At 47.9% G+C, this 17,020-nt stretch overlaps 1 protein-coding gene across 2 annotated transcripts in view; it reads right to left on the bottom strand.

Moving 5' to 3' along the window:
• The window catches only part of DMXL1 (Dmx like 1), a 1,781,042-nt gene that overhangs the window by 797,904 nt on the left and 966,118 nt on the right, over positions 1–17,020 (bottom strand). The window lies entirely within an intron of this gene.

The raw sequence follows: 17,020 nt of genomic DNA, 5'->3' as shown, positions 1-17,020 counted from the left end.
GGAGGAAGCTGTTGACGTTCTGAAGGTCCAAGATGGGACGCAGACCCCCTTTGTCCTTCTTGGGCACCAGAAAGTAGTGGGAATAACAACCACTCCCTACTTCCGGCCCAGGAATGCACTCGATGGCCCCCTTGGCCTAGAGGGCTGCAAATTCTTGCTGGAGAGTCGCCAAGTGTTCCCCTGACATGCGGTGGCACCGAGGTGGCATGGCTGGAGGGGTGGACAGAAAGGAAAGGGTGTAACCCTTGCGGATGATCTGCAACATCCACTTGTCCGATGTGATAGCGAGCTAGTGGGGAAGGTGATTGTGAATCCTGCCACCCACCAGCGTGGGGTGCTCCACAAAGTTCAGATTAGGAAGGTTTGGAGGCAGAAGCAGCGGGGGCGGAGGTGGACTGTCCCCCACGCTGGTTCCTAGAACCACCCCTGCGGAAGCAGCGGCCGCGCTGAGGCTGGTTCTGCACAGGCTTGCTGAAGGAAAATGCCTGGGAGCCCCTGCCTTAGCCACGAAAGGAACAAAAACCAGGGGTGGCTGGGCTCTTCGTGGAAAGACCCAAGGACTTGGCCATGGCCAGTGAGTCCTTAAAACACTCCAGTGCACTGTCGGCCTTATCGCCAAACAGGCGAGTGCCATCAAAGGGCCTATCCATGAGAGAGCTCTGGAGATCGGGCGAGAACCCAGTAGATCGCACCCAGGCGTGGCGACGCAGTGCCACAGTCGTAGAAATCGCCCTGCCCAATGAGTCAGCGGAGTCTAAACCACACCGAATGGCAAACTTAGCCGCATCCTTACCCTCAGCAACCGCCTGGGAAAGTACAGCCTGGACCTCCTCAGGACACTGAGGCAACACCTGAGCAACGGTATCCCACACCACTTGGGAATAGCGGCCCAATAAGCAGGGGGTGTTCACCGACTGCAACTCCAAGCTGGCCGAAGAGAACAACCACTTACCGAACTGTCCCAGCTTCTTAGAGTCCTTATCCGGCGGAGCCGTGGGAAATGCACTCTGTGACGTCGAGGCCTGGATGACCAGACTCTCAGGCGTGGGATGAGTGGTCAGAAACGCGGGGTCACCAGGCGCCGGGCGGTGACGCCTGGCGACATTCTTATCCACAGGGGCCCCCGTGGCCGGCTGCGACCAAGTGCCCAACAGGATGTCGGTGAGGGTGTCGTTGAAGGGAAGCAGTGGCTCCGATGAAGTAGACGCTGTCTGGAGCACCTCGGTGAGGAGGTTTGTTTTGAGGGCCACCATAGGAAGATCGAGGTTGAGGACCTCAACAGCCCGACGGAGCACCATCATGTAGGAAGCGCCCTCCTCCATTGTAGGCGGGGGAGAGGCAAAACCTGGGTCAGAAGAGACATCGAGGTCGCCGGACTCCTCCAGCTCGTCCACCCAGTCCTGCTCAGAGTCACACTGACGGGCAAGAGGGTCCTCGGACCCCTCCCAGTCATCCTCCACCTCCGTTGCAGGAGGAACCGGCCACGGCGGAAAAGCCGGAGCCGGTGAAGGAACAAACGGCATCGGAAACGGCGCCGTGTCCCAATGCGGATCCCAAGCAGGAACAAACGGCACCCACTGCGGCCCCAGAGGCGGAGCCGAGGGCGGCGCAGGGGCCAAAGGTGCCGCAGGGGCAGAACCCCTGTCCCCCTCGTCCACATCGGACGACCGACGGGGGGACGTCGGAGAGCAAACCCGCTTCTCCGACTTCTTTTTAAGTCGGTGCTTACCGGAATCCGAGGGCGAAGACTTAGAGCCCGAGGAGCGATGACTGCGGCCCCGCGAGCGGTCCCGGGAACGGTCCCTGGACCTGGAGCGGTGTTGGGACGAGTGCCGGGCCTCCAGCAGTTTCCGGCGCCGCTCCCTCAAGGCCTTCGGGCCACGGCTCGACAGTCCCGGCAGGACCGGGAGTCATGTTCGGTCTCCAGGCAGTAGAGGCAAACATCATGGGGGTCCGCCACCGACATGTTGCGATGGCAGGCCCCACAAGACTTAAATCCAGGCATCCCTACGTGCACTAGGAGAAAAAAGGGGAGACAAAAAGTCTCAAAAGAGTAGTCAAAAAGTGACTAAGGTACGTGCTCTACCCGGATATGCACTTGCTGTCACGGAAAAAGAAAGAACTGACGTCAGCGTGCATGGGTGGTGCAAACCTAGTCTCCGTGATGTCATCTCGGGGGTTACGACGTCAGCGACAGACGCGAAGCCACACAACGCCACCTACTGAGGCGCAGGAGTACTGCTACTAAAAACTTTCCGGAACCAGTCTGACGCCGGGGGATATTCTAAGGTAAGGAATCTATCACTAACGTGTCTCTTTCAGATATAATTTATAATGTGCATGAATCACCCCGAAAAGGGTATCTCAGCGCCGGAGTGCACCATAGACAAGCAGCATTAGTATCGCAAAAGCTTAGTTTTGAGAAGCTTTCTAAAATGAAGGTGGTCCGTGCACTTTTGGAGATGGGAGGGTAACTGATTCCAATATAAGGGGGCCAGATAAGAGAAAGCTTTCCCCTTGGAGGGTGTTTTTCTGATGAAAGGTCTGCTCTGCTGGTACGGAATAAGTTTCTCTATCAGATATCTGGGTCCTCTACCATTTAGTGATTTGTGCACTATACAACAGACCTTGAATGTAATTCTCCTGCACATGGGAAGCCAGTGGAGTGAGCTTAAGAGGGGGAGAGTGGCTGTTTTGTCCGGCATTTTCTGAATGAGATGAGCCGCTGTGTTTTGGACAAATTGGAGTTCGTTGAGTGGAGATTCACTAGTGGCGGGCAAAAAGGGAATTAGAGTAGTCCAGGCGGCTGATCACTAGTGCCTGTACTAGGGTTTATCACACTGAAAGTGGGAGTAGAAGAAAGACTCTGTGCAACAGACTCATCATATGAAAGCAGGTGACAATGGTAGCAAATGCCTGATCTTTCATAGTGAGTGTCTGGTCCAGGCGAACGCCCTGATTTTTAACTGAAGACTTGGGGGTAGGTGCTACACCCAAGTCAATTGGCCACCAATCCGGGGACCAAAGCAGTTGAGCTTCACCCAAGAGCACAAACTCCATTTAACTTGCATTCACCTGGAGAAATCGAGTCATCGAAGCAGATATGGCTTTCATACCCTCAGGAAAATGTGCCTTGGTAGTATGTAGGTTGTTAGTAAATAAGATGAGTATCGTCCACATATGAAATAGGGGTAAATCCATAGGCTCTGATGGTTTTGGCAAGGTGGGGCCACATACATGTTAAACAATGTGGGACCCCTGAGGCACACCCTTGTTGAGCTCTATGGTGCGGAATCTGAAAGGGTCTAGATTGATGGTCTGGGTTCGATGAGTTAGAAAACTCAGAAATCATTGCAGAGCTTCGCCCCAAATAGCTATCTCTTCTAATCTCTGTAGCAGTCTACGAGGGGACACTGTGTCGAAGGCTGCCGATAAATCAAACAGAACTAACAGAGCAGGCTGATTTGCCTGCTGGGAACTTCTAATATAATCCTTTACCGCAAGAAGAGCAGTTTCTGTGCTATGCATGGGATAGGGAAGAATCTAGGAACCTGTTGGATCCCAAGAGCTCCATAAGTTGTTTATTAATGTGTCCTTACAAACATTTGCTCATCAGGGGGAGAAGCAAGATAGGACAGTAATTTGACAGACCTGAGGCAGGGAGAGTGACCGTCTTGCGGATGGGCTTAACCTGTGCGGTGTTCCAATCTAGTGGAAGCCTGCCTGAGCTCATTGAAAGGTTCAATAAAGAGCAGATGGTTGGGGCGAGCTGATTGGCCAGAATCGCTCAGATCACGGCTGGCACTATTTTCTGAAGGGGATCCTGATTTGGCAGTCTTCAGCATTTCACAGACGTAGTCAGTCTTTAGGGGTACACAGTTCTCTAGTATTCTAATATTATCAACATTTGAGGAGATGCAGTAGGGTTATACTCCCAATTGATCTGTTGCTCAAGGAAATTTGTCGTAGATCATATGAACTTTTTCTTCAGAGTGGTTTGCCATGGCTTCACATAGAGCTTGCAAGGGAGGGGTATCAGTAGAGCATGCAATAGAATTTGTAAAGAACTTAATACAACTCTTTGGAAGAGTTCTCGCCTGGCTAAGTTGTACAGCAATGTGTGCCTTATGCACTTTTTTTATATTACTATGATATAGCGCTATGGTTACTTTATAGGATTCTCTGTCAGTGGGGTTGTGGGATTGACGCCAACGCCTCTCTAGTTTTTTACACTGGGCTTTCTCCTTGCGCAATTCAGGAGTATACCAAGGAGCATGTGGACCATGTTTGACTATGTGCAGCTGTTTCATAGGTGTAGGTTGTCTATAGCTATTTTTAAAGATGCATTATAATTTGCTAACACCATGTTTACTTCCCCATCTCCCCTATAGTTGAAGCAATAAACTCCTTAGAGAAGGCGACCAGGGTGATTTTAGGCCACTGTCTCATAGGAAGATGTGAATGATTGTTTGGGGGTACGGGTACATAAGAAGAAGTGAGGCGAAATTCAATCAAAGAATGGTCCGTCCAAAGTAGAGGGCTAGGGAGCTCCGCAACTATTGAGGAAGAGTTAGTGAAGATCAAATCCAGTGTATGGCCCGCGGTGTGTGTAGGGCCTTTGCTAATCTGATTGAGGCCTAGCGTAGTCAGGTCAGTGAGAATTTGGAATGCCTCCATGTTTAATGGGTCTTCACTGACTATATTGAACTCGCCCAGTAAAAAGAACTATTTTGATGCAAGGATATGAGTGGCAATCAATTCCATCAGTTTAAGACTAAAGTCTGCTGTGGGTCCAGGGGGACGATATACAAGGGTTCCTTTCCAACAGCCCTGAGGAGAGAATTCTACCCTAAAAACACATATCTCAATTGAATCTTCAGAAAGGGTTTCAATTAGGGAGACGTCTAGGGAGACTTTCAAGGTGTCTTTACAAACAATTTTATTCCTCCCCCGCTTCTACCTTCCCTGTGCGTTCTTAATAGGCGATAATTTTCAGGGAGTACCAAAGCGATGGAAGGCGAGGAGGTCGGTCTAAGCCACGTTTCTGTAAAGAATCCTAGATCAGGTGACTTAGAAGTCAGCAAGTCCCAGATTTAAATTGCACGCTTAGGCAGTGAGCTAATGTTTCCTAAAAAGCCCTTCTAAGCCTGTGAGGGCTTAGAGGGAGGGTTATTCTGAGGATGGAGGGGCATGTCTAAACATGGGGCATAGAACTCCCTAATGGGGTTTGAAGGGCGTTCTCCATCCTAATTAAGAGTAAGGCTTTTGAAATTGGAAATGCATACAAGTAAATGGACCTTCAGGAATAAGAGCCACACAATTTAATGACGATGAAAACCATGCCTTGGTTTCTTATGCGTAGAGTATGTGATTTCAGATGTACTTCTAATTTCTGAAGTGAAAGGGGCACGGGTCCTGGCTCCTGGGGACGGTCGGTCACAGATGGGCTTACCTTTGGCGCTCGAGCGGCGTCAACTGTGCCATGTGCTTTAAATAGAAAACTGTGAGTGCAGCTAGACAGCTGACTACCGTAGCCCCCAGCCAGAAGTAAGAAATATGTGGCTCGTTTGCTGTCTCCACACAAACGGAAGACTCCATGGTGGAATGGAGAGTGGGCGAGCCCTGAAAGTAATATTTCAAAAGTGAAGAGTGCAAGCTATCCTACAATATTTAAAACAATAATTCAAAACTTTAAGGCATCAAAATCGCACAGGGGACGTTAGAATCAGTGAGAGTGAAAGAGGTTGGTGCTACTTGCCTGTCTGTTACTATGGGGTTTGGGCACGGATTTCTGAGATGGATACGCACCCTGTACACTGACCCATTTGCACGGGTGGAAACTGGCCAGTTGACATCCTACAGCTTTAGCATTCAACTGGGCACTCACCAGGGGTGTCCGCTGTCCCCACTCATCTTTGCATTGGCCATGGACCCTTCTGCCTGTCGCATGCATAGTCGGGCGTGGGAGTGGGGTATTCCTGAGCTGGGCATCCATCACATCATATTGCTGTATGCTGACAACGCTCTGGTCTACATACGGGATGCGGAGTTAGTTCTCCCCGGCTCATGTGCCTGTTGGATGAGTTTGGGGACGCATCGGGTCTGCAGGTGAAATGGCCCAAAACCTGTTTGTTCCCCCTGGTGGCACATAGGACTGAGACCCCAAGCATGTGCTTTAAGTGGTGCTACGACTCCTTCAAATACCTGGGTGTGCAGCTTTATCATAACAAGGGTGACCTCTGCTGGGGCATCTTTGACAAGGAGGTTGGCTCCATCCGCCGATCCCTGCCTTTTTTCTGGTTGCTAGCTCTGTCCCCAATGAACAACTTACTTACCTTCAGTAACGCCTTTTCTGGTGGATACAGTATCTGCCTGTGAATTCCTCACCTTATGAGTATCCCCTGCGCCAGCATTCCGCTGAATTTTTTCCTAGGTCTCCACGCGGACAAGGACGTCACAATGCTACAGCTCCGCTCGCAACTCCGCATGACGTCACCGGAGCCATAAGAGATCCTCGTCGGCGTGATGACGTCAGTTCCACCCATTTTTTCCGTGCCTCCGAGGCGAACAGGTGGACCGACAATAGATTCCAAGTATACACAGTACACAATATTCAAACAAATACACATAGTGTAAAATCAAAAGGAAAGCTAAAGAATATAAGCATTTCCTATAAAACACATGTCAAACAAAATAACCTTTTAGCGTATACAAGGGTGGACAACGTGGAGGAGGGTGGGTCAGTGAGGAATCCACAGGCAGATACTGTGTCCACCAGAAAAAGCGTTACCGAAGGTAAGTAACTTGTTCTTCTGATGGATACATCTGCCTGTGGATTCCTCACCTTATGAATAGATTCCGACAGCAGTCCCACTCCCGGAGGAGGGTGTCCACCCTTCTATACCAAAAAGTCCTGTGGGACAGAGAGCGCAAAATGACCCTCCCTCCTCATTTCAGAGTCTAAGCAATAATGGTTTACGAAAGTATGGAGGGAGGCCCAAGTCGCTGCCTTAGAAATGTCCACTACAGGAACACCTCTAGCCAGAGCAGAAGTTGATGACTTGGCTCTAGTAGAATGAGTTCTAATACTTTCAGGCGGTTCCTTACCAGCAAGGGCGTAGCAGATCTTGATGCACAAGATGATCCATCTGGATAATGTGCACTTGTGCACAGCCTTGCCCTTCATGCGTCCAACGTAGCCCACAAAGAGCTGATCGTCCACTCGCAAGTCTTTAGTATTGTTCAAATAAAAGCTCACTGCTCTTTTAGGATCCAGGCGGTGAAGTCTCTCCTCCTCCTTGGAAGGGTGAGGTGGCGGATAGAACACAGGAAGAGTAATGGACTGCCCTAGATGGAAAGGAGTAACTACCTTAAGCAGAAAAGCAGCCCTGGTCCGGAGGACCATCCTTTCAGCATGAATGATCAAAAACAGGGGTTTTGAGCTAAGAGCCTGCAGCTCATTTACCTTCCTTGCTGAGGTAATATCCACAAGAAATACCGTTTTAAAAGACAGAAGCTTCAAAGGACAACTATGTAAGGGTCCAAACGGGAAACCCATCAAGAAAGTCAAAACAAGATTTAAGTCCCATTGAGGCATAACCAAGGGAGTAGGTAGAAACCAATTGGTAAGGCCCTTAATAAATCTCAAAACAAGACGGCTGATCTGGCAAACATAGAAATGCCGATAAAGCCGACAAATAGCCCTTAACAGTGGCCACAGCAAAACCCTGCTGAGCCAGAAAAAGTGCAAACTGCAGAACATCTGACAAGTGAGCCTTTAAAGGATCAATGGATCTCTCCACACCATTTAACAAACCTAGACCATCTATAGGAGTAAATAGACTTAGTGGAGTGTCGCCTGGACGATAAAATAACATCCACCACATCCGGCGGGCGAGAGAAGGAACTCAGGTTGCCACTTTCAATCTCCAGGCATGAAGGTGCAGGCTCTGGAGGTAGGGGTGTAGAACCTACCCCTGCGACTGTGAGAGGAGGTCTACCCGGAGAGGGAGACGGAGCGGAGGGTGCGAAGAGAGGTGAAGTAGATCTGTGTACCACATTCTTCTTGGCCAATCCGGACCGATCAATATAACTTGGGCCCGGTCTTGGTGAATCTTGCTCAGAATCCGAGGAATCAAGGGTATTGGAGGAAACGCGTAAAGGAGTTGTGAACCCCACTTCATCTGAAAAGCGCCCCCCAATGCTCCGTTGCATCAGATACTGGAGACTGCAGTGCGCGTTCTCGTGAGTTGCAAATAGGTCCAACCGAGGAGTCCCCCACATCTGAAAGATGTGATGAACCACCTCTGGATGAAGCCGCCACTCGTGATTGGCCGAGTAATGCCGACTGAGACTGTCCGCAAGAACATTCAGCAAACCAGCCAGATGATTTGCAAATACATAAATCTGATGGTTCTGAACCCAGGACCAGAGTTGCAGAGCCTCTCAACAGAGATGATACAACCCTACACCTCCCTGTTTGTTGATGTACCACATCGCCATAGTGTTCTCAGTCAGGACCTGAACCGACTGACCGCGAAGGGAAGGAAATCATTTAGTGCCAAACGCATCGCCTGCAGTTCCAGAAGGTTGATGTGAAGCAACATTTCCTCTGGAGACGAAAGACCGTTGACCTCCAGATCCCCCAGATAAGCACCCCACCCTAGAGTGAAGGCATTCATGATCACCAAGGCCCCAGGTGGAGGAGACTGAAAAGGCTTGCCTTGAGACAGGTTGCCCTACTCACTCCACCAAGTCAGATCCACTGCAGCGTCTCTGGAGATTCTGACTGACTCCCTGAGATCTCCGTTGTGTTGAAACCACTGCCTGCAGAGGCACCACTGGAGTGCCCCCATGTGCCAGTGTGCATGACTGACCAACAGTATGCAGGAAGCAAACAGACCGAGCAGGCGAAGGACTTTCAGGACCGGAACAACCGCTTCACTGTGAAAAAAAGGAATAATCTCCTGAATGTCGAGAATTCTTTGTGGAGGAGGAAAAGCTCGACAAACAGTAGTATCCAGTACCGCCCCTATGAACAGGTTGCGCTGAGAGGGCACAAGGTGAGATTTGGGCACATTTATTGAAAAACCCAAGTTGAACAGCTGAGCTGTTACTCTCAGATGATGAAGCACCATCTCTGGTGTCCATACCCGGAACACAGTGATCGGCCATGAGGAGCTCGAACACACACGCTTCAGATCTCACAATTGAATAACGATCGCACCAGCATACGGATCTCTCTCACGGCACCTCCAACGCTGAGAAAACCATTACCACGGTTACTCAACGTTATTGTCCAACACTCCAGGACTTAGTTTTGGGCCTGCCGGGTGAATATTATCACCGGCAGCGTGGCGTTTTTTGAAACTGTAACTACTCCCGAAATTGTTTAGCCCAGCCGGGTTGGAATTATCACTGGCTGAGCGACTACAGAGACTCTTATTCTACTTTATAGCCCTGAGGAAGTTGCAGGAATAATTTCCAGGGGGAGCAGGGGAGGTAGAAGAGGAGGAGAAGAGACTGCGGGCAGAACCACGTTGGCGACCTCTGGTTCTTCCTCTATATGACTTCTAGAGCGATTTTGCTGCTGCGGTTGACCCAAGCCACGAAAGGAAGACCTTCTAAAACCACGATACTTTTTATATCCAAACCCCCTTGACTCGGATTGCAATCCCAAGGACTTCACCGTGGCTCAATCTTTAAACCTTTGTAGAGCAGAATCAGCCTTCTCCCCGAAAAGCTTCGAACCATCAAAGGGCAAATCCATCAAAGCATGTATATAACGGCCCAACAAACAGGTAGCAATGGTTGATTTAAGTGCCATGCTAGATGAAGAAAATACCTTTTAGGCAGACTGCTCTAGCTTCTTAGAGTCCCTGTCGGCAGGAGCCTGAGGAAAAGTGCCTGAAGATTGTTTAGAGCAGGACGCCTGCACCACCAAACTTTCTGGAGACGGATGAGAAGAAAGAAAAAAAAGGTTCCCCTGGAGCCGCTCTATAACTTCTTGCCACAGATCTAGACACAGCAGGAGAAGATAGTGGTTTACGCCACACATCCATGATCGGCTCAGTTAAAGCCTCAAAAAAGGGCAAGAAGTGCTCAACAACTGAAGAAGGCGAATTTAAAACTTCAGTGAGTAAATTAGGCTTATACTCAGTAGCAGGTAATTGTAAGTCTAAAAGCTCCGCAGCCTTTCTTATGACAGTATGATAAGGAGCTACCTCTTGAGGTGGAGAGGCCCTTGATGAAGAAAGCTCCCACTCAGGGGAGGTGACCAGTCCACTTGCCTCTCGAATTCCTTCAAATTCATCCACAGACTCATGTATCTCACCCTCTTCAGCCTCCTCTCGCTGATACTGCTCCTCCTCCAATAGTCTCTGTGCCACTCTCCTTGAATGAACCCTTGATTGCGGCATTGGCGGCACCACACGCGGTGTTGACAGTTCCAGAGCCGGCATCAAAGGAGGATCGGAAGGTGGAATCGACTCCGTACGAGGCTGAGAGGAAGGCCCACCAGATGGGGCCGTGGACTCCATATACGGCGTCGAAAATCTTGGTGCCGGAAACTGCCATGACGGCGCAGTCGGCATGAAAGACACGAAGGGTGCCTGGGCATAGTGCTGAGGCACGGCCAAGTTGAAGGCCAGCGGACCCACGGGACCAGAAGGTGCTTCGAAGAGGAAGGCTGCCTTAGTAAAAACTCCATACATTGCATTTAAAAAATGCGTTGGATCCGAACCTGGAGTTGGAAACTGTGGATATGGAGTTGAGCCAGCATCCGGACGAGGAGTATCCGACGTCGGAACAGCCGGATCCACTTGTAGAGCCACAGGCTCAATCTCGTGGACAGGAGAAGGATCATTCTGAACAGGCAAGCTCTCCGAATCCGGCGAACCTCTCGGCGCCGGAGTCTGCGCCTGAGTGCCTTTTGGAGAAGGAGATCTCTCCGGAGTCACACGAGGAGATGGGGAAGGTGAACGGAGTCACACGAGGAGATAGGGAAGGCAAAGAAGACACAAAGTCTTTCTGACGACGTCGAAGAGCCGGCGATGGAGACCTCGACGTCTTACCCTTCGAACGTCGCCGAGAACCATGCCTCCTCTTCTTCTTGTGTTTCCTCGACTTCAACGTATGCAAAGTCGACGTCTTCGACTTAGATCTTTTACGTCCTCTTCCTTCCTTCATTGCCTTTTCCATAAAAAGCTTGGCTTCCCATTCTTTAAGAGCTTTTGTGTTCATTTTTCTACAACTGGAACAGTCTTCCACATCGTGATCTGACAAACACCATAAGCTATCTTCATGGGGGTCAGTGATGGACATGTGACCCCCACATTCCTTACAGGGCTTAAACCCAGACTTCCTCGAAGATGACATCGCAACTACAACAGTTAAAGATGAAGGAAGAACAAAGTAACTCGACAATATATGGAGAGTCCTAGAAAACCCTTACGCGTCGACGGCGCGGAAAAAAAGGAACTGACGTCATCACGCCGACAAGGCTTTCTTATGGCTCCGTTGACGTCATGCCGAGTAGCGAGCGGAGCCGTAGCATTGCGACGTCCTCGTCGGCGTGGAGAGCTAGGAAAAAAATCTGCGGAATGCTGGCGCAGGGGATATCCATAACGTGAGGAATCCACAGGCAGATGTATCCATCAGAAGGCCGGGTGGCCATATCCAAATGCTGGTGCTGTCTTTGCTGCTGTATTTTTCCACGCCCTGCCGGTTGTGCTCTTGCAGAGTTTTTTCGCAGCATCGCTTTGACCACGCTCCAGCATCCGCTGCTGGAGGGCGGACTCGGGGCACCCAGTTTTGAACTTTACTATGCAGTGGCACAGCTGCAGTGGCCAAAGGTGTGGCTGTGTTCTGTCACCTGTCAAGAGTTCTCTAGTTCGTGCTGTGCTAAACGGAGTAAGCATTTACACTTGGCTGCCCGACTCCTCCAAACACCCCAGACACAAAACGGCCTGATGACGGTGGCCCATGCAGCATGGGGCCTTTTGGGATACTTGGAGTGGGTTTTGAAGCTCACAACTCTGGCCAAGGACCTCTTTCAAGGACTACTGGGGGGAGGGGCAGGGGGAAAATCAGTGGTGCCTTCGTTTCTTCCTTAGTGTCAGTGGCAATGCAGGAGATGGCCTCTGGGCTGGGCATCAGATGATGCATTGGGATGCCTGAAGGGCCCGCATCCTCACCTTCCTCTGAGCCAAAAGTGTCTTCACCAAAGAAGTCAAGAATGTCAGCGGCGGATTGATGGTGTGTCTCTTGGTGCACACAAGACTTCTCACTTTGGCACCTTATTGTTTTCTTTGACCAGAGCTTCACACGAGGCATTGTCATGATCAGAGGAAAGACAGAGGTTGCAAACCTTGTGCTGATCTAGCTACGAATACTACACGTGGCACCGCAGGAAGTTATGGAATGGCATCCATCTCTTCACTCTGTGGGGTTCTGCATTCTTCAGTGAGTATGGATTGATGCGAAGCGGCCCTAGTGTTTGAAAATTCAACTGTTGGGCTTCACTCCCCGGAGAGTCTAGGCAACAGAAGACGCGAACAACAAAGGTGAAGATCCACCGATTTTTATTAGGTGGATCTGCAGGGTGCATATCTTCACATTCCCTTCAGAGAATCTCATCACAGATTTCTATGGTTTGCCATCTGAGGCCGACATTTTCAGTTTATGTTTAAAATCGTCACTGAGGGTCTTGACAAAGATGTTGGCACCACCAACATTCTTTCTTTATATTGAGGGCATCTATGTGCATCCATATTTGGACTAGGTCTTGATTCAGGGATCTTTAAGAGATCTAGTAGCTCAGCATATAGGAAGAGTTATTTTAGTGTTGCAGGAGTACAGATCTTTTGTGAAGTGGGAAAAGTCAAATTTGTGTCCTAACAAAGAACTGTGTTGCATTAAAAAAGGTTTAGTATGGTTCAAGGTATGTGACCCTTCCAGTGAGGCATATCGTGACAATCAAGACTCGAATAAGGAATCTCTTCTCAGAGGATATTATCTTGGATGAAGGTGAAGGGGGACTTAGCAGCCACAATATTTTTAGTACCGTGAGCCAGCTTTCACTTGTACCAGTTAATGAGCTTTCGTTTGAGGAATTGGTCTCAGATGTCTTTGGACAAAGAGAAAAATATGACTCCTCAAATGAGGATGGAGCTCTCCTGGTGTGTAAGGAACAAGAATCGGAAGAAGGGAGTTCTCCTGATGATTACCACTACGGTAGCAAGCCTTTCAGGTTGGGGGACTTGGCTAGGAGTATACCAAATTCAGGGTTGTTAGTACCTAGTTCTGAGTCAGAATGCCTTAACATGAGTTGGGAGGCCATAATACTGGCATTATTGGGTTTTTCCAGTCTCCTTCAGGACAAGAATGTACTGATACCGACAATGTAACAGTCAAAGCTTTTTTCAACATACAGGGGGAACAACATCTATCTCCTTGGACAGGATATCAGACAGGCTGTTCAAATGGACTCAGAGAGTAGTGATCTCTGTGAGGATGATACATGTACAGGGAGTCAACAATTTTGTAGCAGAAAGTCTCAGTTGATAGATTTTAACTTCTGTACACTTTTCTCTGCATCTATGTGTGTTCAATCAATTGGAGGATCCCTGTAGTGGATCTTTTTGCCTCAGGGTAGAGAACTGCTGTTTTGTTCCAGGACTGTGGAGGAGGGAGTCTGGGCAGTGGATTCCGTATCATGCAGATGGCCTTTGGGTCTCCTTTATGCATACCCTTCCTTTCATCTGATTTAGTCATTTCCGGTGAGGCTGCGGTCGATACCAGCTCCGGTAATATTGATAGCTCCAACATGATCTTGCTCAAATTGGTATTCCCTGCTGGTGAATTTGAAGGAGTAGGAGGGATGGAGATTTCTCTCGGCCCTTCTCCTCTTGTGTTTCCAGTGCTAAATCTTTCTGTTTTACAGACGTTCAACTTGACGGCTTGGAAGTTGATAGGAGGTGGTTGAGACAGAAGGGTTTTGTCAGATTATTTTGCAGTGACTCTTCAGGCATCTAGGAAGTCTTCAATGCCTAAATCGTATGTGTGATATTAGAGATCATTTTCAATTTGGTGCAGAAAAAAAGATATAGACACCACAAAGGCTGATTTGGTGCACACACCTCATTTCTGAAGAACGTAGCAGCTTTAGCCTTGAGAATGTCCTTACTGAAGGTTCAATGCACTGCAATTATAGCCTGAATAAGATCAGGGGGAAATTTAAAAGATAAGGATGATCTAGTGATTAGTCTTTTTAAAGGTTTGAATAACATTTCTCCGGACCCTTATAAGCAGGTCCAGAGTGAGATTTATAATTGTTCTTAGGAGCATTCATGGGTTCGGCCTTAGAGCCTTTGGAGTAAATGATTTCAGATTTCTAACTTAGAAAGTTTTCTTTCTAGTTGCTGTTACAGAGGCACGGAAATTGGGGAAGTGAGAGCGTTGTCTTGTAAACTTTTATAGCAGGATTTTTCAGGATTGAGTAGTTTTGTGGCAAAATTACATTTCTTTACCCTAAAGTGAATTCCTAGTTAGATAGATGTCAGGAGGTTATTCTTCCAGAATTCTATCCTATACCTTCTTCGGTTACTTGATGTGAGGAAAGTGTTACTCATGTACTTGTCCAGGGCTGCCACTTTCAGAGGCTATTTTATGAATTTTGGAGTTGCAAAAACAAGGGAGAAACCCTCCACAGCCTCTTTGAGTCGTTGTGTGCAGACCTTAATTCCTCTTGCTAATAAGCTTGTGATTGAAGATCAATGCAAGGCAAATCTACTCGAAACATGTCATCCCCCATGGTGGAGCTTTAAGGGTCTTCCATTAGGGAGATATGTTGTGTAGCTATATGGGCATCTCCTTCCACTTTTTTAGATCATTATAGGATAGATCAAGGGGTGGAGTTAAAGGAGGTTTTGGGAACAAGAGTGTTATCTTCTCTGGAGTAACAGGAGAATTATTGTTTCTGTGATATGGTGTGACACTATAAATTAAGACAGGGTCTTGGGGTTGTGTAGCATCCTCCGTTGTCTGACTGTGTTGATTTGCTGGAGATGTCTCCTATTGTTATGAATTCAAGCAAGGGAGGGACAAGGTGGTACTGCATCAATTACTCACCTAGTAATTGCATTTCTTCGAGTCCTATACTCTCGCTTCAATTCATACATCCCTCACGCCCTCCCTTGATAACTGAGTTTGGATGGAACTGAGCTCGTCTACTGAGGAGTGATGGGAGGAAGTGGGCTTTATAGGTAAAAATCAGAAGAGTGTGGGTGTCAATGAAAGACGTACCGCCTCATATTATTATGAATTGAACCAAGGGAGTAGAACTTGGAGTAATGCAAGGTACGTAATTGATGCATTCCTTATGAAAGCAGCTGTCACTGTCTCAACTTACATGGGTCTTGGACCCCTTGAAATGGACCCAGGCATTCTGGCAGCATGTCATGATGAAATAAAATATCGAGGTCAGCCACCTTCTACATAGTTCCATAATAGACAAATAATTGTTTTGATCTGACATCTTTGGTTTTGATGAGGGGACCATATAAGAGCTTGTTTGACATGGGTGGTGTTAGAGATGCTACAAATGAAGATTAAGGATTTGGAAAGAAACTTGGAGAGAAATGGTTTCATATGGAAATCTTGGTACTATGAACAGCATTATAAGGAACATGGTAGCACAAGGCATTTTTCTAACTACCAACGCCTGACCAACAAAATTACAGTTAAGAAAGAAAGACACTTTCAAGAAACAATGTTGGAGAGTGGATGCATGCATTAATTCAACTAGAGGACCCATTAATTAAGACTACATTTTGTTGGCAACAGGAGAAAGAATATTCACTAGTGGACAGACTTTTTTAAATCCATCTAAAAAAAGTTTGATGAACAATTGATAAAGAAAGATGCTTGAGAAGACTTTCACTGTACATAATAATAGATGTCAAATAATGGATAGGAACTGAAGGCCAGATTTTGAAGATAAATGAATGTAGGCAAGTAATGTCACTGGTGCATCTTTTGGCATAATCCCTTCTCCAGAAAATCTTTCACTTGAAGGCATAATACTATATAACTTAACCATGGAGGATTGTGCCAGTTATGGAGTGTGTTGTATGCTTTAGTGACTATAACTGGGTAATTTCAGTGCAAAGGGAGCTGGCTGCAGGGCATACAACCAGACAATGCATCCAACCCTTAATGCCAACCAACCCCCACTATGCATGGCTTTTGGCAGTGCACAGCAGGAGTTGGCTGAAGAGGCTGGCCATAGATCAGGTCCCCACCCATGCGTCCACAGTCGACCCTTGCTAAACACAGCCATAAGCCCATTTATAAAAAAATGTTTTATGGTATCAATGTAGTCAATTGTGTTAATCAAGGAGTCATGAAAATCAATTAGCATGCCATGAATGATGTCATATGTAAAGTCATGAGCAATGCATGAAGGGGGTGTGAGTTATGGTTAGTTTACATTACCACAATTGGAGAATATCAGTGCTTTAAAGGATTAGTTAAATACACTTTAACAGCGAGTTTGAGGTTCTTTTAAACATAGGGTAAGGTCTTATAACTATAGCAAACCATAACTTTACTTTATCCATTGCATATTCAATCACATACCCCATCTAGATGTTCCTTGTGTCTACGCTCCTATAAAGGGACATGCGAAGCAGGCATTGGCCATAGAGGCTGATCTTTGTCCAGGCCAGGCGCCCAACCTGCCACAAGTAAGCTCATTTCCTGTGCATGCTGCCTTTAGCCGTATGCCGCAGGAGTGGGCTGTAGACTACAGCAAGGCCATGCCCTCAACCCCCACTGCTCATGGCCTTGTCATAAATTTCCAAGGGGTCCATGGGTAAGTCTAAAATGTAACTTCTTCATGGCCAGACCGGAACACTTTTTAAACGCTAATTTCCCAAAAACTGATGACAATTTGTAACTGTCTTCTATGAGCACTGGCTTGTTCACTTTAAATTCTTGGGATATTGTGACTGCTGTGAAG

Source organism: Triturus cristatus, chromosome 2_1 (genome assembly GCF_964204655.1).
Source record: "Triturus cristatus chromosome 2_1, aTriCri1.1, whole genome shotgun sequence".
Lineage (NCBI taxonomy): Eukaryota > Metazoa > Chordata > Amphibia > Caudata > Salamandridae > Triturus > Triturus cristatus.
The sequence above is the reverse complement of the archived record's forward strand: the minus strand, read 5'-3'. Positions and strand labels throughout refer to the sequence as shown.